Source organism: Mustela putorius, unplaced genomic scaffold (genome assembly GCF_011764305.1).
Source record: "Mustela putorius furo isolate JIRA1106 unplaced genomic scaffold, ASM1176430v1.1 tig00003942_pilon_pilon_pilon, whole genome shotgun sequence".
NCBI lineage: Eukaryota > Metazoa > Chordata > Mammalia > Carnivora > Mustelidae > Mustela > Mustela putorius.
Window position 1 is genome coordinate 1,968,110 of NW_025422087.1, and position 27,105 is coordinate 1,995,214.

The 27,105-nt window shown below is 43.9% G+C and overlaps 1 protein-coding gene across 11 annotated transcripts in view; it reads right to left on the minus strand.

The window, feature by feature from the left end:
- The window catches only part of LOC106004678 (ral guanine nucleotide dissociation stimulator-like), a 62,327-nt gene that overhangs the window by 11,111 nt on the left and 24,111 nt on the right, over nucleotides 1–27,105 (minus strand). For 3 of the 11 annotated variants that reach the window (XM_045069680.1, XM_045069675.1, XM_045069674.1), the window contains exons 5-8: nucleotides 25,731–25,915; nucleotides 18,449–18,555; nucleotides 6,656–6,722; nucleotides 5,854–5,929 (exon numbers count right to left, since the gene is read on the minus strand). The gene's annotated coding sequence lies outside the window, so the exon portion shown is untranslated. Of the gene's footprint in view, nucleotides 1–386; nucleotides 447–1,228; nucleotides 1,331–1,810; nucleotides 1,904–4,140; nucleotides 4,724–5,853; nucleotides 5,930–6,655; nucleotides 6,723–18,448; nucleotides 18,556–25,730; nucleotides 25,916–27,105 lie in introns of those variants that run through there. The other 8 variants (XM_045069683.1, XM_045069682.1, XM_045069685.1 and 5 more) reach the window with 6 other exon arrangements.

The following is a 27,105-nucleotide window of genomic DNA, read 5'->3' on the forward strand; positions in this document are numbered from 1 at the left end:
GTGCCTGACACCAACTAGGTGCTCAGCAAACGTTTGCTCTATGAATAAATAGATGCTTTTTAAAAACTTTCAGAGGGGCACCAGGGTGGCTCAGTCAGTTAAGCACCTGTCTCCAGCCCAGGTCATGATCCCAGGGTCCTGGGATGGAGCCCCACATCGGGCCCCCTGTTCAGCAGGGAGCCTGCTTCTCCCTCTCCCACCCCCTCTACTTGTGTCCCCTCTCTCACTGAGTCTCTGTCTGTCAAGTAAAGAAATAAAATCTTAAAAGAAAAAAAAAACTTCAGAAGCTGAATTACTCTTTACTGTGACAAGAATCATAATTCAAAATCACTGAAAGGCCCATTTAAGCTAAAATCTACAAGGGTTTCTCTACTAAGACTACTTACTATACGGGTTCGGTTCAACACAGCAATTTGTGATTCTTCCAATTAAAGTGGCTTTTCCTCCTGAGGGATGAGGAGAGGAGAATGAATGGCTTACTTGGCCCCCTGGATATCTCAGATATCTACCCTTCGCACGAGCCTCAGGGCTGAGGACGAGTGAATTAGGGGAGATTCAGCCACGGTCTACAGATCCGACTGTCGAACTGACGAGTCACGGCCCTAGCTTTTTTTGTTCATATTTTAAATATGGAGTCTTGGGTACTGATTTTTTTTTCACTCTTTTAATTATACAACAATATCTTTATGTCCCCATGTTTTCAGAAAGGCCAGGATGGGTCTATCTCAGAGTGCCAACCAGAGTAGGGATGGAAATCTGTACCAGCCTAGGACAGGGTGGAACCAGGTCAGTCACCAACGCACAAAGGCAGGAGACAGGAAACGGAGAGGGATGTCACCTGCTTCACCACAACAGAAAGGTTCTTGCTTCTGACAGCATCTGCCTCCAGTTGAACAGACCAGGTAAGAAGGCAGGCAAAGGGGTGAGTTCGCTCTGCTCAGGCCAACCTCAGCAAACCCTTTGGAGTCCCCCTCCCCAACCAGTAAGAAAAGCTGTCTCCATATCTAGAGACATGTCTGGTTTTCTTTGAAGAAAACGGGCAAAGCAGGCTTCCTCCCACAGAGTACAGGTATCCTCCAACTACCAGATTGTCCTTTGGGTGGTGTATAAAATCTCTCCAAGGCCAGAGCTGCCCACTGTTGCCCTCACTTGGAGAGCCCTGAGCCCCTGCTGGCAGCGTTGGTGGTCCCGCCCCCTCAGGGAGCCAACAACCCAGACTGAGACTTACGGGTTGCAGAGTAGAATCTGTATGCTTGGGAAAAGCACCTCGGATAGGTTGTCTGTCCTTCAGCCGGGACATTCTGTCCTCAGCACATGTGGACTCTGCCACCTAGGTGTGTATGGGGGGCGGGCAGGACAAGGAATAGAAAGTGGGAAATCAAAATCCACCTAGAGCTTTCCAGCCAAAAGCTGCCTTCAAGCTAATGATTTCCAATATAAAATATTTATCACTAATCCTACTTTCAAAACTCTACATCCAAGAAAGACCTGTGCCAGTACTTGTGGTATTAATAACTTAGAAGGGAAGCCTCCCTTAGATGGTGAAGGGTCAAGGCTGAACAGATTGTTCTGAGTGCCAAGAGCCTCTGTCTTAGAAGTTTCTTCCTCAAGGTGGGCCTTTCCCTGGATGCCCTTCATGGACCTCCACCCCCAACCCACTCTCTCCTGGCAGGCCTGGCCAGTCGCCAACCTCAGGCCCCTGCACAGCCCATTCCTCTCCCTTTCGGGGGTAGAGCAGTGACGCTATTGTCTACTGGACCACATCCTGTGATGACAACCCCTGCGGAGGCAGCACACAGAAAAGGCTGACCTTAGTGCCAAATAGACCTGGGGACACGGGCTGTTACTGCCATTTGCTGGCTTTGGGAGTATCCTTAAATTCCTCCAGCTTCAGCTTCATCATCTATAAAATGAGTATGAACCACTTTAGTCACAGACCCTTGAAAGTAACAGAAATCTATTTAAACTGATTTGAGCAAAAAAAAAAAAAAAAAAAAGTAATTTACTGAGGGAGTTCTGTGGTATGTCATGGGACCCAAGGGAGAGAGGAACCAACTAGTAATTTCCAACCACTATTCCTGAAGGGGGAGGAAAAGGGCAAACAACAGGCTACCTGACACACAGTAGATTCATAAAACATCAGCAGCGGTTGCTAAAAAGCTACTGGCACCTTGTCCCAGTGTCTGTCCCTGAAAACTGAGGGTGACAGAGAAAAAGAAAGACATTTTCCCACATTTGTGAACTTGGTATCTGTTCTGTCACCATCCTCCATATTCCCACTTAGACAGTAGAATTTTCCAGGTGCCGTGAGGGATTTCCATCTCATTTGGGTCATTTCCCCCACCAGATCCCAATTGCTTTCTTATATGCTCTGCAGCAGGGGGCAGAAGGCAGGGCGGCTGAGCCGCAGAGAGGAGGAGCCTGGGGTCAGGAATGGCCTCCATCCTCCCCACCTCCCACGGGCCATAGCAGATAAAGCCTTGTGCTCGGGAAGCTGCAGATACGTAGGGGAACACAGAGGGAATTGGTGGCCAGGGTCCATGCCCCACCTGTTTACTATCCCTATGGCTTCCCGTCTGGGGTTGTGCAGACTTCCCCAAGGCCCAACCCCAGCCCCCGCTCTCTCTGCCTTGTGGGTGGTTGTTTCCCAGGGTTCTCAGAGTAGCAGGGCACAAAGCCAGTCACCTCAACTGTAAAATATTCTATAAAGCAACATATGATCAGCCTCAGTCCCACAGACAGACCCACTGCCTGGTGTTGAATCAGAACTTTGCAATCCCAAAGACCCGACTTTTTTTTTTTTTAACTTTTTTTTTTTTTTTTTTTTTTTTACATAGCTGTTTAAGCCATGGCTTTATTTTTTTTTTTAACATCTTAATTTTATTTATTTCAGTGTTCCAAAATTCCGACTTTAAATCCAAACTCCATCATCTGCTAGTTGTGTGGCTGAGAGCAAATTGCGCTATTCTTTTGTTCCCTCATTTTTTTAAATTATGGGAAAATACATATAACATAAAATTTATCGTTTTAATTGTTTTTCAAGGCACAGTTCAGTGGCATTATACACGATCCAGACTTCCCCACCATCCATCTCCAGAACCCTTCTTGCCTTGCAAAACAGAAACCCTGTATCTATTTATATTAGTCCGGGCTCTCCACAGCCTCGAAGGCACATCCAGAAATAATGCTTAACCAGATATCTGGGCAGCCCCGTGGCCATAAAATTAACCATCACACCATTAACACTAACTCCGTCTTCTCCCTTCCTCCCAGCCCCTGGCAACTACTGTCCTACTTTCTGTCTCTGTGAATTTGACTACTCTCAGCATTTCCCATATGGGGAGCCATACCATATTTGCCCTTTGGTGACTGGTTCACCGTTTACTTTACTCAGCATAATGTCTTCAAGGTTTATCCATGCTGTAGCATATGTTGAAATTCCCTTCTCTTTGGGGACTGATTAATATTCCCTTATATGCGTACACCACATTCTGTATACCTGTTCCTCGACATTTGGTTGCTTCTGCCTTTTAACTATTATGAGTAATCCTGCTCTGAGCACGAGTGAACAAGGATCTTTGGAGATTTCACCTGATCTTTTAGATATATATCTAGAAGTGAAATTGCTGGACCTTATGATAATCCTATATTTAGTTTTTGAAGCAACTACCAACTAGTTTTGCACAATGACTGAAACACGTGCCCACCAATGGGGCACAGGGCTCCAATCTCCCCACATCCTCTTCTGCCCTTGTTATTTTCTGTTTGTTTGTTTTTTGATAATTGCCATCCTACAACAGGTGTGAAGCATCATCTCATTGTGGTTTTGTCTGTGTTTCCCTACTAATTAGTGCCATCTTTTCATGTGAATAACAGCCATTTGTGTGTATTCCTTGGAGAAACATCTACTCAAGTGCTTTGTCCACTGGGCTGTTTGAGTTTTCCTGTCGTTGTGTTTTAATCATAAATATATATATGTATATATATATTTATATTCTGGATATTAATCCCTTATCAGCTATGATTTGCAAATATCATCTCGCATTTTATGGGTTGCCTCATTCCTCCATTGACCGTGTCTTTCAATGCACACAATTTTTTAATTTTCATGAAGTCCAGTTTGTACAATTCTTTAATTACCTGTGCCTCTGGTGTTGCATCCAAGAAGTCATTGCCAACTCCAACCTCATGAAGCTGTTGTCCTGTTTTCTTCTAAGAGTCTTATCATTGTAGCTCTTATGTGGAGATCCTTGCTCCAACTGGAGCTAATTTTTGTATATGGCGTTAGGTAAGGGTTATTATTTGCAAGCTTATGCCCAGTTTCCCCAGCAGCATGTGTCGATAAGATGGTCTTTCCTCTCATTGCATGTCTCTTGGCTCCCTTGTCAACAGTTCATGTGACCAAAAACACAAGAGTTTATTTCTAGGCTCTCTATTCTAATCTGTTGGTCGACATATCTGTCTTTGGGCCAGAACCACATTGTTTCAATTACTGCAGCTTTGTAGTTAAGTTCTAAAATCAGGGAATGGGAGTCCTCCAACTTTGTTCTTTTTCAAGACTGTTTGGGCTATACAGTATTTAAAGCCTTAATTTTGTCACCTGTAAAATGGGGATGATGCTTGCATCTGCTTTATCAGATCCTGTTTGTGTACATGTGTGTATTAGATGAGATAAGGCACAAAAAGCACTTTGCATGGAATATAGTTAAGTTCTAGATTAAAATTTTCCATTAATAATATTAATCAGTGATAATAATGGATATCATTATATTATTATATTATATTACCATGATAATAATGATCGATAAATAAATATATAATTTTTATTATATATAAATATGTATTTATATAGAAACATGTAAATATATAAATGAGATAAAAGAAATGAAAATGATAGATAAAATGATAAAAAAAAAAAGTTCCTTTAATGAGTTATTGCCTGTTCAAAAATAACAACTATGATATACTTGCATGTGTAGCCTGTATCTTCAGGAAGACTAAGCCAATTTCTCAGCTTTTATTGGCCCTGTCTCAGCATAACCAAGTTTAGGCTGGCATAGCCAAGTCTGTGTTCAAACCACAGCTCTGCCACATAAGAAGGTTTGTGGTTGTCAGTGATCAAGATGGCACCATGAAAATAAAATCTTTAAAAAGGAAAAAGAAAAGAAAAGGGAGAAAAGGGGTACCTGGCTGGCCCAGTTGGTTAAACGTTTGCCTTCGGCTCAGGTCATGATCTTGGGGTCCTGGGATTGAGCCCCGCATCGAGCTCCCTGCTCAGTGGGGAGCCTGCTCCTTCCTCTCCTACTGCTCATGCTCTCTGTCACTCTCTCTGACTCTCTCTAGTAAGTAAATAAAATCTAAAAAAAAAAAAAGAAAAAAACAGAAAAGGTGGCACCAGGAGCTGGTATTCAACTCTGGCTCCTACACTTTCCATTGAACTATACAATGTGTTCTCATCCACTGCCACAGTCCCAACATTTGCACACTGACTGCCATTCCTTCATCTTCAACTCCACCCCCCTCCCTGAACAGAAGGTAACAATCAGTGTCATCATTTCTGCCTAATCCAAAGCCAGGAGACTCTCCCCCCACTTTCCAAATTATTCTTGTAAAAAAGAGCTGTTTGAGGGGCACCTGGGTGACTCAGTAGGTTAAAAACACCCAACTCTTGACTTTGGTTCGGGTCATGATCCCAAGGTCATGATTTTAGGGTCATGAGATCGAGCCCTGCATGGGGCTCCGTGCTTATCAAGGTGTCTCCCACTTGAGATTCTCTCTCTCCCCCTGACTCTTCCCCTCCCCCTCCCAAAATAAATAAGTAAATCTTTAAAAAAAAATACATACAGAAAATACCTGCAGTGAAGACAGAGCCAGGTTTAACCCCAATCTCAAATTGCTTCTGTTTCTTGAACTCCTTTCAGAAAGCACACTAGAAACAGAAAGAAATTCCAAGTGAGTTAAGTCTAAGTGACAGAGCAAAGTTTGCCAAGCACTCTCCTGCTGTGTTCAGAACCTTGCTCCAGGTGCAGGTTGACTGGGACAGTGCTCCCCTCCCTGCCCCAGAGCTCGCCGTAAGCTGGACTGCGGAGCGATCCCAGGACATGGGCCAGCAGACAGGTTCCAGCGGTCTGCTGCCCAGATGCTAGACAAGGAAAATAGCATCATAATGTGTCAGTAAGGGTTCAAAATCAAGGGTCAGGCTCAAGGTCTTTTTTTGTGTACCCTCATCACTTGCTTCACATAATTCTCCATCGCATGAAATAATGTGCGATCGCTGCTCCAGGAAATGCATCTCCTGATTCTGACATAAAAGGACATGTCTGGTGCCTAGCTTAGTTTCAGGGATGAAGCCAATAAACATGGGTGATGTATGCATCGTGGACAGAAATAAGGCTCCCCAGAGCCTCTTTGTCCTAATTGCTGGCTGTTAAACTTTGTACTATACCCTGAAAAAAGGTGAACAGAATTGCTCTGTTAAATTGGTGAAAAACTGTCCTAATATGAGATAATTGATAGATTGTCTTATATAATATTTTAATGCAAGGCAATGAAATCATAAAAAAAAAATAATAACACCCACAACACCTTCAGATTGCAGTTTTCCTTTCTGCAGAGATTTGTGTCCCCACAGCTGGAAGCTAATATCCTTGTTTACCTTGAGTGTCATAGGATTCGTCATTCCCTGGGAAGGTGACACTGGGTCTTCTCAGCACAAGCCCTTACTCACAGAGGAAACAGGAAAACAGAGCAGAAAATCAGTCTTGGATCTTCATGTTACTCCAGATTGTGTGAGAAAAATTCTATTTACAGACTATAATAACCTCTATTTTTAAAAAGATTCATTTATTTTAGAAAGAAAGAGAAAGGAGTGAGGGACAGAGAGGGAGGGAGAGAGAATCTCAAGCAAGACTCCCACCCCCATGCCAATTGAGGAGACCAACACAGGGCTCGATCTCAGATGCTGAGATCATATGTGCGCGCACACACACACACACACACACACAAAACCCACATCCCATAGCATTACCACACCACTTAAAAGATACTGACTGTATTCTTAGCCCCACTACACAGTTTCACAGACTTGGTCACAGTTCTGAACAATGGTGAAATAACTCCTCCAATCTTGGGAAGCTCCAGAAAATTCTGCAGAGTGGTAGGATTTTAACTGCAGCAGGCACAGGATAGCCCTGGCTCTGTTCTTCTACTTTATGGAATAGCTTCCACCCAAAAAGGACTCCACACATGATTCCTCCGGTCACACCAGCACATGTCGTTGGTGAACATGGCCTCCATGCCGGGAAAAGCAATAAGCAAAAGAGTATGAACCAATCTGGGCACCTGGACCCTGGCCACTAAGCCCTTGGAAAGACAACCAGTCGCTTCCTGTTCATTTTCTCAGACCCTAAGTGACCAAGTCAAAGTCTGAGACTCTCCAGATAAAAGGAACCAGAGAGGCACATGGAAACTGATGTAAAACAGTGGCCAAGAAATGTTTCAAAATGAAAAGGCAATTTGCAGACCATCACATAGTGTGGGTTCCTTTCTGCACAGTGCTTGTGTACTATTAATGTAGCATATATGTATATTTAGAGTACATTCTGGAAGAATATTACCAGGATTATGATACAATGATTATTGTTTTGAGGCAGAATTTTAGAATACCTCAATTTCTATTTTACTTTGACATTTAATTCTTTGATAATAAGCACATATTAGTTCTGAAATCAGAAAAAAAATGTTTTAATTTTAAGGAACAAATATGCAACCTAGGGAGTTCAAACCCATCATTTTTACATATGATCAGACATTATTTTACTAATGACAAAATGAGAGACTAAAAGTAAGATTATTTTAGCCCAGAGAAGTTCCATCAAGGCCCTATTATTTCCTCATAGCGCCATATTTTATGCCCCAAAGAATATAGGATAGTTAATAGGATCTGAATCATTTGTTTGCTCTGACCGGAAGGCACTGAGCAAATAATCAGAATTGTTGAATAAAGTCTATATGGAAACTTACAAATTTGATTCTAGTTTGTATCAAGGTTTCCAATTACTGCAAAGGTCAATGCTGGACTCTACCTCATTTTCCTCTTCTATTTTCAAATAATATTGCACAAATAGTTACATTCTATTATGTCACTCAATGACAAATAATAAGCATCTCCCTACATTGTTAAAAATTCTTCAGCAACAATAGGTGTTGGTGAAGGTACAGAGAAAAAGAAACCCTCGTGCTCTGTTGGTGGGAATGCAAACTGGTACAGCCACTGTGGAAAACAGTATGGAGGTTCCTCAAAAAATTAAACATAGAAATGCCATACGATCCAGTAATTCTACTACTGCATATTTACCCAAAGAATATGACTTTGAAAAGATCCATGCAACCCAACGTTTACCGTAGCTTTACTTACAATAATCAAGATATGGAAGCAGCCTGAGTGTCAATTCACAGATGAATCGATAAAGACATGTGTGGTACGTATTAACAATAGAATGTTACTCAGTCATAAAAAGGAATGAAATCTCATTATTTGCAAGATAGGTGGAGCTGGAAATTATTCTGCTAGGCAAAATAAGCCGGTCAGAGAAAAACAAATACCACATGATTTCACTCATATGTAGAACTTTAGAAACAAAACAAACAAATTTTTTAAAAAAAGAGAGACCAAAAAACAGACTCTTAAATACAGAGAACAAACTGATGGCTACCAGAAAGGGGGGGTGGGAATTCTTCAGAAACAGACTTTACCATGTAATAAATAGCTATAATAGCTATGTAATAAACAGCTGTCTTGGTTGATTTGGCCATTTGCCTATCATTAGCCTTTTAGGTCTTTCATTAGCTATTAGAGATAATCAATATTTATCAATTCATTAATTTCCTAATTTGATGAATCATTTTTGCTCACTTGTTATGCGCCAGTCACTGTACAAAGTGCTGGAATGCAGCAACCAACAAAGCAGACACGGTCTTCCCAGCCAATGGAGTTTATGGTCTGGTTGCAAGACATCAGCCAGCCAAATGCCTACATTGCTGTACACTGCGCTGACCACTTGGATGAAAAAGTGAAGTTTGACGACAGCTTATAATTGGAAACCTGACTGCCGTGATCTCAGTTGTGCTCCCCAACTCAAATACATATGTTGAAGCCCAAACCCCCAAGACCCCAGAATGAAATTAGAATTTAGAAAGAAGATCATTGCAGATATAATTAAGATGAGGGCGTTTGGGTGGGGGCCCCATCCAATATGACTGGTATGCTTACTAAAAGGGAAAATTTGGACACAGAGACACACACAGGGAGAGCACTGCATGAACATGAAGACAAGCACTTACCAACCAAGGGGAGAGAACCCTAACAGATTCTCCCTCACAGCCTTCAGATGGAACCAGTCCTCCTGGTGCCTTGGCTGCAGACTTCTGGCCTCTGGCACTTGAGACAATACATTACTGCTATTCAAGCTGCCCACCCCGCCCCCATCTGTGCCACTTGGTTATAGCAGCCCTAGTCGCAAGAGGCCTCTCTGAGGAAGTAACGTTAAGCCGGGACCTGACAGATATGGAGGAAAGGAGAATGTGCTGAAATTAAGATGAGGGCTCTCATAGGCATTGGATGTTGGGGTTTATTCTCTGGTCGAGAAGCAGGGAAGTGATATGATCAGGGTGGTCCTTTCGTATTCCAAGATCCACAGAAGATCACAGAAAGCACTCTCACTCTTTTACATAGAAAGAAATCTAACCCGGGGAGTTAGTTGCCTGCAGATTATTGGAAGGGCTGGAAGGACAGGCTGTGGACTGGGCCTCGAGGAGGGGTTTCTGGAACATCACCACAGAGCTCACCCGCCAGGGAAGCCATTACATCTGCTGCAGTCAGGAAGCTGTGGAATCTGGCAAGTGAGGCAGCACCTGCTGACCATGGAGGCAGCAATCCCACATCCACAAGCCACAGCTTCAAGGCTCTCTGCACCTGTGTCAGCCACACCTACTAGATCCACATGTACAAGACGCACCTGTGAAAGCCACACCTGGGAGACCCACATCTATGGGGCGTGTCTCTCTCCCTGCCTCTCTTTGAGCTAACTCACATGGTCCACCAGTACATCTGATTTAAGCTGAGCTGATTTAAAGTGCTTCTGGAAGCCAAGATGCATGGAGTCTGGGAAATAGGGTCTTCAGTTATCAAGCCGCTGTAGGACAGATAGATAGACAGTGGGAGAATGTTGGGACAGACATTAAATTTGCCAAAGTACTGTATCACTTTGGCTATCATGTAGAAAATGATCGGTGGAGGCAAAGGTCAAGGAGGGAGGCCAAGAGGAAGGCAATGATGGTAGTCAAGTGAGAGGTGGCTGTGGGTCAGGTTACGAGGGCAGAGGTAGGATAGAAGCAAGAGGCTTGCTTCCTGACAACAACGCCCACAATCCTTGCTCTGGTCAACTAGGTCCTACCTTCTGCTCTGGCCTCATCTCTCCTTTGCCCTTGATCTCTCTGCTCTTTCAGGTCCCTGAGCAACACAAGCCTGTCCCTACCACAAGCCTTGGCTCAAGCTCTTTCCCCCACCTGGGCTGTCCCACCTTGAGACTTTTGTGTGATTGACTCCTTATCAAATCCCAGACTAAATCCTCCACCTTCAGAGACCTCCTGTAACCACCTATTCCCCAGCCAATCTACACATCACACTGCCTCGGTTTTATTTTTTAAAGCATTGATAGCTCAGTGATATCTCCTTGTGTGTTCACCTCTGAGCAGAGACCCCATGTGTCCCCTCATCTCTGAGTCTCTGTGCCTAGAACAGTGCTGGCTACACAAGTGACACTCACAGATGACAACAGGACATGGGGGATAAGAGAGGGAAAAGCCAGGATTGACACTCAGTTTGCTGGGCTGGACCACTGTGTAGATCATGGCACAGAGATTTGAGGCAAGAAAAGAGGCAGTGTTTGGGGCAAAAAAGAACACAGAACTGACGTTTCTTTTTTTTTTAATATTTTATTTATTTATTTGACAGAGAGAGAGATCACAAGCAGGCAGAGAGGCAGGCAGAGAGAGAGAGAGGAGGAAGCAGGCTCCCTGCTGAGCAGAGATCCCAGGACCCTGAGATCATGACCTGAGCCGAAGGCAGAGGCTTTAATCCACTGAGCCACGCAGGTGCCCCAGAACTGACGTTTCTTATATTTTAAGTCGGAAATGCCTGTGTGGCAGACGGAACAATGCCTTCCCAATGGTGTCCACACCCTAATCCCTAGAGTCTGTGCTGTGACCATATACAGCAAAGAGACTTTGCAGGTGTGACTAAGTTAATGGTCTAGAGATGAGGTTGTCATTGAAGTGAGCCCATCGTAGCCCAGGGTTCATTTTATTTATTATTTATTTATCTATTTATTTAAGATTTCATTTGTCAGGTAGAGAGAGAGAGCACAATCAGGGGAGGGTCGCAGGCAGAGGGAAAAGCAGGCTTCCCCACTGAGCAAAAAGCCCGATGCAGGACTGGACCCCAGGCCGCGGGGATCATGACCTGTGCCAAAGGCAGACACTTAAGCCAGGTAGCCACCAAGGCATCCCTAACCCAAGAGTTCATCTAAGAGGAAGGCCGGAAACCTGGAGATAAAGGAGCTGTGGCCATAGAAGTGGGGATCGAAGTGACGGGAGGAAGTCGCAGGAGCCAAGGAACACAGGCAGCCTCTAGAAGCTGGAAAGGCAAGGAAACAGATCTTCCCATGGAGCTCCCAGAAGGAAGGTGCCTCTGCCAACATCCTGACTTTAGACTTCTGACCTCAGAACTATAAGATAATACATTTGTATTGTTTTAAGCCACTACGTTTGTGATCATTTGCAATAGTACCATTAGAAAACTAAAATAGCCCATAAAACATTGTACATGAAGATGTCAAATAAATAGTCAACGCATCTTTGTTCGAATCTCTGATGATTTTCAGCAGTAGAATAGTGACTCGAAGAGGAAGAACTTTTACATCGTCATATATATCATAAAACCCCTTCACAAACACATCATGCCAATGAGCTCTCTCATCACGTGTGGATAAGGGAGCCATCCTGGCACACATACATCGTTATGTTTGCAAATCTGATAATCAAATAATAGCGTCATTCTGGTTTGCATTTCCTTTAACTGTTAGTGAGGCAAAACACTATGCATATCTTTATGAGCTGACTGTCATTTCCTCTTCCAAAAATTACCTATTTCATCTTTTATTAGTTAGGATGACTCCATCTCAAGCAACAGAATACTTAACCTAAAAACAGCTTCAGCAACATAAGGTTATTGAAAAACCTCACATTTGTTGGAAACTTGGTTCGGAGCATCAGTGACTTAAAGGCTGTGGTCAAACGTTCTGTGATTTTCTTTGGGATACCCTCACAGTCCCGGCCTGCTGCGGCCCTCCAAGCAGCCAGAGGATGAACCCTTGACTTAGGCCGCTTCCCCAGCTAGATGGAAAGAGGAAGGGCGTCCCGCCGGCCCCTCTTCCTCCTGTACTTTCCCCAAAGCCTGAGTCCACGTCATGATGTCTCATTGGTCAGAACTGGACACACACCAATACGAATCTGCTAGGCAAGCAGCGAGTGAGACTTCCTGGTGTTTCTGTCTCTACCACCAGAGTGGGCTTCCCCAGCAGGGAAAAGACATCCCCACCTATGCCTGTGCCCACGGCCCTGTTGCAGTCTTGTTACTTTTCTGAGCATTTGCATGAGCTTTACAGAGTAAGGATGCTCAGCCTTCATCTGTCATTGTCCAGCCAGTGTTGTTCCCTAGTGTGTCCGCCTTCTCATTTTGTTTATGGTTGCTTTTGTCTCTTCTGTTTTCCAGGTACCAAATGAACTCCGTGATTCTTCAGGAGACTGAAAAGCGTTAGTGTGCCTCCCTACAACTCTCAGAAAGCACCCAGCAAAATCCACTCCAACTGGCCAAGGCCCAGGTGTGGACGATGCCTCCTCTGCGGGTCTGCGTGGTACTCTACTGTGCCCTACAGGTGCAGGAGCTTATAAATAACACTTTCACAGCTCAGGCTCTCAGGGGCCTGAACTCATCTGAGGCCAGAGACCTTGTTGCAAAGGGCCCGGTTCCCCTCCGAGAAGGATGTGAGGGTAATAAAGATGCCACGCTCTGTTTTGAAGTCCATCATTTTCATCGCGTCCCCTGGGCCATCCGTGGGGATATGCTCCCCTTTTGATTTCTTTGGCCTTTCCAGCTACAGAACAGATCCCGCACACTCGTGTTTATTATACCCTGGAGATGTCTGAAGGTCCTTCACGTAGGGTTGGGCACCTCCGAGTGCCTGGAAGGTCCTCGGGAATAAGGATCGCATCATCTGCTTTGGGATCTCTCAAGCACCAAGTTCCAGAGGCTCTCCACTGTGGACCCTTTTGCTAGTACGAAAACATTCCATGAGCACCCGCTTACCCCCACACCTGTGCACACACACGTTTTTTAATTTGTCAGGTCTATTGGGAAGCTCCCCACCAGGTCCTGGGGCCTAGAGGTAGGTTCCCAGGATCCCATATCACACCTGATCCCTGTGCCAGGGCTGGACGACTCCTACAGCACTTTGGCAGTTGGTGCAGAACAGGAACCCAGCGGCGAGTGTCTACCACAGGTCCTTCATCCCCAACCAGCACACAGATGTTTCTCTTCTTTATCAGTCATTTTTGGCCTGCCTGACCTTTGAGTGTTTGTGATTCCAGAATATTGGATGCCTGCCCAATCAACCTCAGATTGCAAATCCGAATTCTCTGCTTCCCAAACGTCTGCTTTCCCAGCTCCTTCGACGAGGTGGTGGCAGTCTTTTAAGGGATGGTGGACAAAGAGCACCTTCAAGCTCCCTATGTAGAACGTAGCGGTTCCCTAACTAGACTATATAAGGAACATTTGTTCTTTGTCACGTGATTATTAACAGTTCTGGGGATCCTTGTGTGAAGATACGTGAAGCTCCTTCAATTAGATTTTCTGTTCAGTTTTTGTGAGAAATGCTTAATAATAACCAATGACAAAAGATAAAGGAGTTTAACATTGTTATGTAAAAGGACAAGCCTCCCATGTAACTCAAATCTTCTGGTTTAATCTGCTTCCCTGAGCTCTGAATCCAGAGGCCCAGTGGTCTATGGCTCCCACCAGATGGATGTCCACGGCGGTCGACTCAGCGGTTCCAATCTTGGTAAGAAGCCACCACTGATTCATCTCTTTGCCAAAACTCATGCCCTCCCTTTTATTCCACCAAACTAGTCACCAAGCTTTCGTCCTTGTGTTCTCCTCCATGGTTCTCAGGTCTGTCCCCTCCACTTCATTCCCACCAACATGGTCCCAGTTAAATCTCCCTTCTTTTTATACTGGGATTACTACACAGGGTCCTCACCTCTCTGTCTCTCTCTCTCTCCCGACCATTCTCCTAGCTGCTGAGGAAGGGGTTATGACCAAGCACGGTCTGTCTCCCAACCTCAACGGCACTTCCACGCCTCTGGGTTCAAGACTCTTCTCAGCGTGGCCACCAGTGTCTGCCCACCTTCCTAGGCCCCCCACACCCTTGGGCTCCAGCCCCACAAATAGCTCATGGAATGTGTATGACTTGCTTTTGTTAGCCCCTTTCACCAACAACTCCTTTTGCCTGTGTTTTAAATTTAATTAATTTAATTTAATTTAAATAAATTCAAGCATGGTGGATAGAGGCCCCGAGTGAGGGAGCCAATAAGAGGGGGTGGGTTGTGGGCTCTTGATTGACTGGTTTGCATTTAAAGCAAACTCCCAGGACCATCTTTTGCCTCCCCTAGGAATCAGCTCACCCCGGGGGTGGGGGGTGTTGGTCTCTCTGGTCAGCAAGGCTCTAGATGTCAAAACATCAACTACAGAAACTAGAAAATGTGGTTAAAACAGACTAGAATGCCCTTCCTTTCATCCCCGGCATAACTGGTGGATAGCATGCCATGGCATAAGGCTCCAGAGTTTCCCTTGTGGCCTCAGGTAGGCCAGGGAGCACCCCCTGAGCTTTGGTTCCCCATCTGTGGAGGGTCACAGGACAAGATGTGGGTGATGAGACCAGCTGCCAGCTGCATAACGGGCTCTGCATGGACATCAGTTTCCTCCTCTCCAGCCTTGTCTTTTTGGGAAACAGCTCAGTGTTCCTTCCTCAGGACATTCTCAGACCCCTTGGCCTGGGCTCCTTGTTCCCCTCAAACCCTCGGGTCACCTGTATCTCAGCACTTAGCCCACCAGATAAGATCTGTCAGTCTGTCTGTCCATCTCCTCCCACCCCTTCCCACTGGATGGGTCTTTCGGGGAAAGAACATGACCTCCACATTCGAATCCTGATGACACACCACAGACCCTGGTTCCTGCTCACAGCAGCTCACTCCAAAAACATTTAGAAAGTCGATGAATTACTCATGGCTTTGCCATGTCCACAGCCTCCCAAAGGAATGTTCCACGTGGGCCCCTCTGGGGAAAGACACTCATGCTTCTTCACCCGGAATCCTCTGTACTTTGCCCTGCTTGAAGTCAGGCCAGGCCATTAGCACATCTGCACATCAGGCGAGGCAGGCACCAGCTGGGGGGGTGTGTGTGTGGCTCAGCTCAGGAGCTGATTTCCCAAGCACACCCTGCCATATGTGCCTGCCACAGATGGCCGAGGCACGCCAGCTAATGAGGCAAAGTCACGGGCGCCACAGCCTGCTGGAAAATGAGCCATACAGGCTGCTCACCGATGCCTGCCCAGGAGGGGCTCTTGGCTCTGGTCCAGACTTGGGCTCCACATCCCCCCACTCTGGGAGCCTGCTCCTGGCCAAGGCCCCAGGCTTACCCCACAGTAAAGCCAGGTTGCTTTGATTAAAAACCTCAGCCCATAAAAATGGGTGCACTGCATCTTGCCAGGGGGAAAGATCCCATTTTTAATAATTTCTTAATAAGAAAGTGCCATTAAACGCACTTAGGCTCTCACGGTGTAACTGGCAGAATGCTGTCATGGCCCCAGCCTCGTTAACTTTTATTACCACTCCACTCTGCTTCTAGAATGACAGCCAGAGCCTGAGAGGCTTGGCGGCACTCACAGGCTCCAATCCAGGGAGCGGGCAGGAGGAGAAGCCCGTCCAGCTCCAGAAGCTCCTATCTGTGGGGTCTTCCTTTGGCTCAGCTGTCACTAGGGTGCCTCATGACATTTGTTCCTGGGAAAGAGAGCAGCTGTTTCTGATGTGTGTGCTCCCAGGAGGGCGAGGGGGCGGGAGGGGAGGGAGAGACCGCTGCTGGGCCAGCAGCCCCCTCATTCTCTAATCCTGCCTGGGCTGCCCACCCTCGGCACCTCGGATGCCCGGAGCCTTGTGGGGCAGGACATGGCAACAAGCAGCAGGTCGGCCAAGCACACTTCATTCCGTCTTCCAGAAACACTTACTCAGCTGTTAGTATGTGCCCGACAGTAGATAGGTGTGGAGGGTACAAAGAGTAAATAAAGATTGTCTCAAAGTACTGGGGTTCTAGGAGAGTCAAAGAAGGACCAATGCAAAGAAAGGATGACACCATACCCTCAATCAGAAGCACTTTCGATTCAACCTGGTGGGAGTCAGGTGGGCTTCCTGGTGGAGGTGAGGTCTTGCTGAGTCTTGAAGGAGGTATGTTAGTACATGTGTAAATGGAAGGAAGGGAGAGACCAGACTGTCCAAAGGAACAAGCAAGAGAGAAAGGGCATCACCCAGCCAGAACACCACATAATCCAGTCACAGACTGCAGTCCGTAGATCCAGATGAGGTCATATCAATTATATTAGTGCTCAGATGTGAGAAAAATAACACCCAGCTAAAATAACTCAAGCCAGGGTTTTCCAGACTTCAGTGCACACACAAATCACCAGGGATCTTGTTAAAATGAAGATACTGAGTGAGAGGATCAGGGGTGGGGCCAAGTTCGTTAGAAATGCAGAACGTGGGGCACCTGGGTGGCTCAGTGGGTTAAAGCCTCTGCCTTTGGCTCAGGTCATGATCCCAGGGTCCTGGAATTGAGCCCCGCATCGGGCTCTCTGCTCAGCAAGAAGCCTGCTTCTCTTTCTCCCTCTGCCTGCCTCTCTGGCTACTTGTGATCTCTGTCTGTCAAATAAATAAATAAAATCTTAAAAAAAAAAAAAGAAAGAAATTCAGAAATGTAATTGATAATATAATCACTATGAGCTGTGGACCACACTTTGGGCAGCAAGAATTGAACGTCAAGGGGAAGCCTTAAAATATTCAGCAAAATACCTGGATCAGGTGGTTCCATGATGGGTTTGGTGGCGCAACAATGTCACCACGGCTTCAGGCTTTTCTGTCTCTCTTTCCTGCCATCCTTAGCACCTCGCCCCTCATCTTATATTCTTATAATCAAAAGATGGCCATTACAAGCTCTGCACCTCCCATCCTCGCACAACAGAATCAAAGACAACAAAGGGCATTTCTCCTCACCTCTTTCTTTTCACCGGAGAGGAAAATATCTCGCAGAAAAATATTATATTACATATATTATTATATTAAATTATATTATATTATAATTTTCCTCCCAAAATATATATGATATGTATGTAAACAGATATATAGATACATGTTTTTACCTATCTACCTATCTATAGAGATAGAAAGATTATATGGAATTGGCTCAGTCACAGAGGCTGAGAAGTGCCAGTATCTGCAGAAGGAGTCAGAAGCTGGAGACACAAGAGAGCCAATGGTGTCATTCGCGTTCAAGACCAAAGGCTGGAGAACAAGGAGAGTCAATGGTGTAAGTTTTGGTTCAAAGGACGGTGGGCTCTTAAACCCGGGAAGAGCCAATGTCTTGGTTCATATCTGCAGGCAAGAAAAAGCCAATGTTCCAACTTGAAGGTTGTCAGGCAGGCTTTTGTTTCTATTCTGGCCCTCAGCTGATGGGATGAGACTCACTCACATTAGAAAGAGCAATCTGCTTTACTTTACTTAGTCTACTCATTTAAATGTTAATCTCATTCAAAAGCACCATCTCAGAAACACCCAGAATAATATTTGGCTAACTATGTGGGCACCCCATGGCCTAGGCAAGTTGGCACATAAAATTAAGCATTACATCTCCCGGCAGTCCCTCTCTTTGTTTCATTGTCCAGAACTAAGTCATGTACCCACTCATTACGAGTTCATGAACCATGAACCAAAGAAAAACAGGGTCCTGTGATGCTTCAACCAATCATGACTGATCCCACACTATTGAACCCAACTTCTACATGTATACTTCCACCAATGCTGAACTGAACAAAACCAGGGTTCTTTAGCAAAAAAGAAGAGAAAAAGTGGCTATAGGTAGGTGAGCAACAGAACTAAGACCCAAACAACCATGGTTCACAGCTCCCACCTCCACCATTAGGCCCCTTCCATGCTCCCATTCATTTCTGATAATCCCAAAGCAGTGTCCATTGCTTCCTCGTATGCAGTCTAGAGTGCTGCTCACTACCTGTATCCTCCTTGAGCCCAGCTCTTCTGTGCAGCCTCCACTGCTCCACACTGTAGATCTCTGTTGATGGATCCCAGACTTGATGTGACCCAACATCTTGGCAGACCCTGAGAATGGAGAATGAGAATGGCTCCCTATCAGGTTTGCTTGACTGGAAAGTGCTAAAGTTCAGGGAATTGTTCTACAGATTAGCACTTGTGGTCTTTCCCTTCCCAGAGCTCACATCTTATCCTAAGGGCTGGCTCTACATGCCAGCCTCCAGGCTGTTCCTAAAAACACTACCTCCCCTTCTGTCTTGTACGGATCCACTGATGAATTTTCTCAAATGCCTCAGAGCCATTCTTTGTACTGTGACTCCCTTCTACCAGCACATCTCCATGACCTGGTCATGACTCCTGAATTGTGTGTGGCTCAGTTTCAGATATATTTTGAGTGTTTTCCACAGGGAGTTTCTCTGCTCTCATTTAAATCAGTGGCCATAGATATGTGGGTGGGGGGAGAGACATCAATTACTCCACGCACCAGACATCCCTATCTCAGCTGTCTCAAGATGAAGTGTTCAGCTATATGTGACTATATAGTAATTTTTTAGTGTAGTTTAAAAGTGGAGTGGAGGCTACATCAAGAAATGAAGTTGGAGGGAACGCCTGGGTGGCTTAGTCACTTAAGTGTCTGCTTTCAGCTCGGGCCATGATCCCAGGGTCCTGGAATTGGGTCCCACATTGGTCTCCCCGTTCAACAGGGAGCCTGCTTCTCCTTTCCCCTGCTTGTGCTCTCTGTCTCTATCTCTCTCTCTCAAACAAATAAATAAAAAATCTTAAAAAAAAAAAAAAAGAAATGAAATGAAGCTGGAGTGGTGTGCAAGAATACTCATTCACTCAATCATTCAACAAATATTTACCGAGCAGCAACTCTGTGCCAGGTGCTTTCCTGGACACTGAATGCAATGAGACAGCCATGCTCCCTACCCTCATGCAGTTTACTTTATGGATCACAGAGTTATCCTAGATACATACTGAAGAATTTGGAGTTCTCTAAAAGGTCACAGGGAGCCAAGTGATACAGGATTTGATCACATAAAGGCATAATTAATTAATGGCATTTGTAACAGTTCTCTTTAGGACCCATGCAGAGGTTGAACTAGAGGAAGCAATAACTAAAGGCAAGATGACTATTGTCCATGCAGTTACTTAGATGAAAAATGATCAAGGTCAGATCCAAAGCAGTGGTCACTGGGTTGGGGAGAAGGAGATAAGTACAAAACACATAAAGGAGGCTGAGTCTACAGGATTTCATGAGCTCACAAAAGACATGACATGAGAGTGATGGCAGAGAGGGAAGAGTCCACAGAGACCCCTCCACTCAGGAATGGCAGGATGGATACCAGTTTCAGGGAAACATGTTAATTTAGTTTTGATCACATTGAACCTGGATCATTGGTAGGACACGAGCCAGGCCCATCATGGTTAGATTACAGTCTTAGATTCAAGAAAGAAATTTAGTTTTCACCAATTCCAGAATCAGGAGTCATCATCATGTAGTTTAAGTTATTTATATGGATGAGATTCCCAGGGAAAGAGAAAGGATGTAGTTTAGGACAGAAACTTAGATACAATATTTCAGGGCCTGTGAGAGGAGGGAGCCTGAAAAGGGCCCCGAGAAGGAGTAAAAAAATCAAGAGACAACAGAGCCTTTCCAAAAGGAAGTAGGCAATTCATTTGGGACATTTTTATTGAATATCTCCTATGTAACGGGCACTGTTCTAGGACCCAGCAGTGAGGGACAAGGCCCACCTTCATGAGGCCATCAGTCTACAAGAGATGACAGGCATGAATCAAGGAAGTAGGAAGTCCTGAAAAGATGGCAAAGCAGTGCCCATTGCTAGCCCCTTGACCAAGCACAACCTTGGAGATGCCAAAGATCTGCAAGAAAAATGTATAAAGTGGAACAACTGAAGTAAAGATGGTGACTTACTCTTAGAGAAGGGATAGGGGATATTCATTTTGTACAGAGTGGCCTGGGCAGAGGCGGGCATAGTACCACCACTGGAGAAGAGACTAATATGTGTTCCTTTCTCCTCCATAGGACCTGGGTGCTTGATGCCTGCCTTACAGCCCCTGTGATGAGGAAACACCATAGTAAATTTGTGGCAACAATAGCAGCCAGGGGGATGAGTGGTGGACACACATAACAACCAAGGAAAACTGATTAGCCCCTGAGCGTTCCTGAACCCCTGGCCCTGAATGCCCCACACCTCAAAGACTGGGTAACTGCAACAAGGAAGATAGTTGCTAAGAATGCCAGGGGAGAGTGTAGAGAAGATCCATCGGAGACAAGAATGTCTTGTGAGGGACACTAAATGGGTGTCCTCAAGAACTGAAGAGAGTACCACGAGGTCTCCATCCTAAGGCACACATCACCATTGTAAGCCAGGTTTATCACCAGAAGCACATGAACAGGGAGCAGTTACTAAAACAACATGAACAATCCTCATATTATCTAAAATTTTTGTTTTTCCATTAAAAAAAATTACATGCAGGGGCGACTGGGTGGTGCCTTTGGCTGAGGTCATGATCTCAGGTCCTGGGTTCAAGCCCCGCCTTGGGCTCTCTCCTCAGCAGGGAGCCTGTTTCTCCCTCTCTCTCTGCCTCTCTCTCTGCCCGATCTCTCTCTCTCTCTCTCTCTCTCTCTCTCTCTTTCAAATAAATAAATAGAATCTTTTAATAAAGTTACATGCTAAAAACAGGAAGTTGCAGTCTGTACTCAAGGGAAGGAACATAGTCAACAGAAACTGACTCTGAGTGGAATCAGATGTTTGATTCAGTAACAAAAATTTCCAAAGGGCTAGTAAGAATATGTTCAAAGAAGTAAAGGAAACTGTCAAATAATCAACAGAAAATATTATATCAATGACTTTATGGACTGAATGTTTGTGTTCCCCAAAATGCAAATGTTGAAGCTCAACCCCCAATGTGACTGTATTTAGACATAGTGATAGTGAGGAATCCTGTCATGAAGGTTAAATGAGATCACAGGCATGGGCTGGTACCCACAGAAGAAGAGGAAGAGGCATTCTTCCTTCTCTCTCTCCACCAGTGCGAGAGCTCAGCAAGAAAGCAGCTGTTTGCAAGCTGGGAAGAAAGTCCTCACTGGGGCGCCTGGGTGGCTCAGTGGGTTAAGCCGCTGCCTTCGGCTCAGGTCATGATCTCAGGGTCCTGGGATCGAGTCCCACATCGGGCTCTCTGCTCAGCAGGGAGCCTGCTTCCCTCTCTCTCTCTCTCTGCCTACTTGTGATTTCTCTCTGTCAAATAAATAAATTAAAAAAAAAAAAAAAAAGTCCTCACTGGACATCAATCTCGCAGGTCCTTGATCTGGAACATCTAGACTCCAAACTGAGAAAATAAACGTTGTTTAGACCACTTAATCTGTGGTATTCTATTATGGTAGCCTGAACAGATTAATACAACAACTTCACAAAATCTCAATAGAGAAATAGAAGCTATTATAAAGATTTGAACAGAAATTTTATAGTTAAAAAATCCAATAACTGAAATTTAAAACTCACTAGAGAGGCTCAGTGGGGATTAGAGTTGGCAGAAGAATCAGTGACATTAAAGAGTGATCAATGGACATTATCCAAACTGAAGAACAGCAAGAATCGGGATTGAAGAAAAAGAAACAGAGGTTCAAAGTCCAGCAAGGTACACCAACATACATGCAGTGGGAGTCTAAGAAAAACAGGAAAGGAAGAGAAAGAATAGGGAAATTATTTGAAAAAGTAATTGTCAAGTAAATTTTTCAATCTCCAAAATTTTTGTAAATATGATGAAAAATCCATCAGGGAAATATCATAGTGAAAAGTGTATTTGCACCTGACAAGAGAGTCTCAAAATACATAAAGAAAAAACTGACAGGACTGAAAGGAAATAGAGACAATTCAACAATTATAGACAGAGAATTCAATACTCCTTTCTCAGAAATTGATTCACCTAGACAGAAACTCAATACAGATATAAAGACTTGAACATTCCTCCCCAAAATATCAGAATTAGACATAAAAATACATATTAGGGATTTTCCAGAATAGACCATATGCTAGACTCTTAAACAAGTCTCAGTAAATATAAGAAGAATTAAATAATAGCACATGTGTTTTCTAGTCCCCACAGAATTAATCAGATGTCAAAAACAGAAAGAAAATTGGGAAATCACCAACAATTTGGAAGTTAAACAATACACTTTTAAGGAACCTTGGGTCAAAACAGAAATCACAAGACAAATTTAAAAATATCTTGAATAGGGGGCACCTGGATGGCTAAATTGGATAAGCAGACAACTCTTGATTTCGGCTCAGGTCATGATCTCAGGGTCCTGGGATAGAGCCCTGTTGGGGATTTGTATTGGGCTTCATGCTCAGCTGTGAGTCTGCCTGAAGATTCTCTCTTTCCCTCTTTCCCTCTGCCCCTACCTGATTTGTACACACACTCTCTCTCTCTCTCTCTCTGTAAAATAAATAAATAAATCTTTAAAAAAATATCTTGAGGGGCACCTGGGTGGCTCAGTTGGTTAAAGTCTCTGCCTTCGACTCAGGTTGTGATCCCAGGGTCCTGGGATCTGCGTAGGTCTCTCTGCTCAGCAGGGAGCCTGCTTCCTCCTCTCTCTCTGCCTGCCTCTCTGCCTACTTGTGAGCTCTCTCTCTATCAAATAAATAAATAAAATCTTAAAAAAAATATATATATAAAAATATCTTGAACTGGATGAAAGTGAAAACATAATGCAAAATTTATGAAATGTAGAGAAAGTGATACCTAGAGAAAAAAAAACTTTAAATACATATATTAGAAAAATTACATGTCTAGAGGTGCCTGGGTGGCTCAGTCATTAAGCATCTGCCTTTGGCTCAGGTCATGATCTCAGTGTCCTGGGATCAGCCCCATATCAGGCTCCCTGCTCAGCAGGAAGGCTGCTTGTCCCTCTCTAGTTCCGCCCTCCCCAAACCCCACTTGTGTTCCCTCTCTCGATATGTCATAAATAAATAAAATCTTTTTTTTAATTACATATCTAAGACCAATAATCTGAGTTTCTGCCTAAAGAAACTATTTAAGAAAAACAAATCATGCCCATAGTAAATAGAAGGAAATAATAAATATCAAAAAACAAATCCATGAAATAGAAAACAGAAACACAACAGAGAAAATAAAGCAACCAAAGCTGGTTCCTTGGAAATGTCAAAAGATTGATAAACCTTTTGTCAGACTAATCAAGATAAAAGAAAAGAAGACAGAAGTACACGTCATTAATGAAAGAAGAAGCATTACTACAGAGTCTACAAATATTAAAAATGATAAGGGAAAATTATGAATAACTTCATACTGACTCTAGTGTGTGATTTTTCCTCCATGCTACCAAGCAATTTTGTAACCCACAAGTTCAAACCCATGTTGACACTATCCACCTGGAGATAGCATCAGACCCCACAGGTCAAGAACTCAGTCCATTATGACTTGCTTAGCCCAACTTCGGGTACCAGTTCGAAGTCCAGGATGTCACCTGTGCATCAGAATGACTGTTTATAAATCAGACGTTCCCCGACCCCTCCTCAGGTTTGATTAATTTGCATGGGTGGCTTCCAGAACTCAGAGAAACATGTTACTTACTATATCACTGGTTTATTTAAAAATGATATAATTCGGGAGTAGCTAGATCTAAGAGGTACAGAGGGTAAAGTATAGGGAAAGGTGCAGAGAGCTTCCATGCCCTCTCTGAGCTCGGCTCTCCTATGCCACTCTCCGTGTATTCATTCCTTTGGGTTTTATGGAGGCTTCATGCACATAAACACAATTGATTACATCATTGGCCACTTGTTGAATTGAATCTCCAGTGCCTCTTCCCTTGCCTGAGGTGCCTGGTGCTATGGGGGTGGGGCCCAAAATTTCGAATCTTTTAATCACAGGGCTGGTTCCCCTGGTAACCAGTCCCCATCTTTAGGTTGTCTAGGGGCTTCCACAAGTCACCTTATTCACAACAAAAGACACCTTGATCAATCTCGTTACTTAGAAAAACCCCAAGGTTTTTAGAAGTTCTGTGCAAGGCCAAAGACCAAATACATATTTCTTACTATAAACCAAAACATGACACCAAGACATGATGCAACTGAGATAAAATGGAAAAAAAAATCCTAGGAAGACAAAATTGCCAAGACTGATTCAAGAACAAATAGAAAACCCTTAAAGACCTATTGAAAAGTAAATAAATAGAATTGGTAACTTAAAATATTCCCACAGAGAAAACCACAGCCCAAAGGTGGTCAATTCTAGTGGTAAATTTGGTAATTTCTGTAAAATATTTAAGGAAAAGGTAATACACATTTCTAGAAAATCTCCCAGAAAACTGAAGAAGAGAGAACCTTTCCTATCTCATTGTATGAGATCAGCATTATCTATTACTAAAATCAAAGAACTATAAGAAATGAAAGGCACAAACCAGAACATAGAATTATAAACAAAATATTAACAAGTAGAGTCCAATGATATAGCAAATGGATAATGCATCGTAGCCTATTGAGACACGTCCCAGGGATCCAAAGTTGGTTCACCATGAGAAAATCAGTTTATGTAATTCACCATATTGGTGGAATAGAGGAGAAAAAACACATGATCATCCCAACAGATGCAAAAAATATTTTAACAAAATCCAACATCTATTTCTCATTAAAAAAAACAAAAACAAAACAAAAAATAACGAAACCCAACCAGGAACACAAGGGAACTTCCTCAACCTGATAATAGGCATATACCAAAAATCCCTAAACTAAGAGTGAGCAGCTGAATGCCTTTCACTAAGCTGAGAACAAGGCAAAGATGTCCTCTTTTACCACTTCTGTTCACCTTGAACTGAAAGATCTAGCCAGAGCAGTAAGTAGGCAAGAGAAATAAATTAAAGGTTTGCTGAATGGAAGGGACAAAATAACATTTTAATTTTCACATTATTCTATATGTAGACCTTCTATGGGATGTTTTTTCTATTATCCTACATATAGAAAATCCTAAGAAATCTGTGAAATAAACTTAGCAGTCCTGCAGAATCCATGATCAACATACAAAAATCCATTGTATTTCCATATTCTAACTAATGAAATTAAGAAAACAAGTTCATTGACATTTTTAGCTCTTTCCCAAAATCTGAAACAAGGACAAATCTGACAGAAGATGTTCAAGGCCTATGGATTTGTTTTGCTGTGCTGCAGACTATCATAACCTCAGCAGCTTAGAAATATACTCACAGTTTCTGTGGGTCAAGAGTCTGGACACAGCATATCTGAATCCTCTGCTTGGGTCACCCAGGCCATGAGCAAAGTGTCAACTGAAGCTGTGGTCTCCTCTGATGCTTGGGGACCTCTTAAAAACTCAATCAGCTCGCAGCAGAATTTAGTTCACTGCAGCTGGAGACCTCAGGGAAGCTTTTGTCCTTGAAGCCAACAGGAAAGTCTTTTCAGTGTTTCATCCTCTTTTAAGAACTCCCCTAATAAAATCGGGGCCGTGTAAGATTACATCCTTTTTATTAACTCAGAATCCACCATTAGTAACCTCATTACAGGCATGTAATGGGTCCTACCCACACGCTATACTCATGGGTCCTACCCACACTCAAGGGGAGGAGATTACACAGGGTGCCTATCCCAGGAGACAGGAATTTTGGTGGATATCTTTGTTTTTGTTTGTTTGTTTGCTTGTTTTAAGATGTTATTTATTTATTTGTCAGAGAGAGACAGAACACAAGCAGGAGGAGTGGCTGGCAGAGGGAGAAGCAGGGCAGGCTCCCCACTGAGCAGGGAGCCTGATGTGGAGCTCAATCCCACGACCCTGGGATCATGACCAGAGCCAAAGTCACTTAACTGACTGAGCCACCCAGGCGTTCCTTCCGGTACATCTTTGAACTCTGCCAACCAACCACAACTTGCACTGTAAAGACTACAAAACATGGCTGGAAGGAATTAAAGACCTAGGTAAACAGAGAGGTATACCACGTTCATGAGTTGGGAGACTCAATATTTGTGAGATATGAACTCTTTCCAAATTGATTTATAGAGTCAGTGCAATCAAAATTAAAATCCCAACAGACTTTCTTGTAGATATTGACAAGTTGGTTCTAAAATTTATATGGACACGTGAAGAATAGCCAAAGAAACCAGACCAGCCAAAGTGACTTTTTAAAAAACGATCACGGCTGCCTGGGTGGCTCAGTGGGTTAAGCCTCTGCCTTCAACTCAGGTCATGATCTCAGGGTCCTGGGATCAAGCTCCGCATTGGGCTCTCTGCTCAGTGGGGAGCCTGCTTCCCCCTCTCCCTCTGCCTGCCTCTCTGCCTACTTGTGATCTCTTTCTCTCTGTCAAATAACTAAATAAATTCTAAAAAAAAAAAAAATCAAAGTTGGAGAATTAACACTACCAGATTTCAAGACTTACCTAATCCTGTACAAGAGAATGCACTGCTCACACAGATCAATGAAAGAGAATAGATTCAAGAAACAGACTCACATACATACATATGGACAACTTTTTTTACAAAGATGCAGAGGCAACTCTGGAGAAATGGTCCATAAAAGAAAAAGGAATACATTAGATTTTGTCCAAATGAAAACCTCTGCTTTTGGAAAAA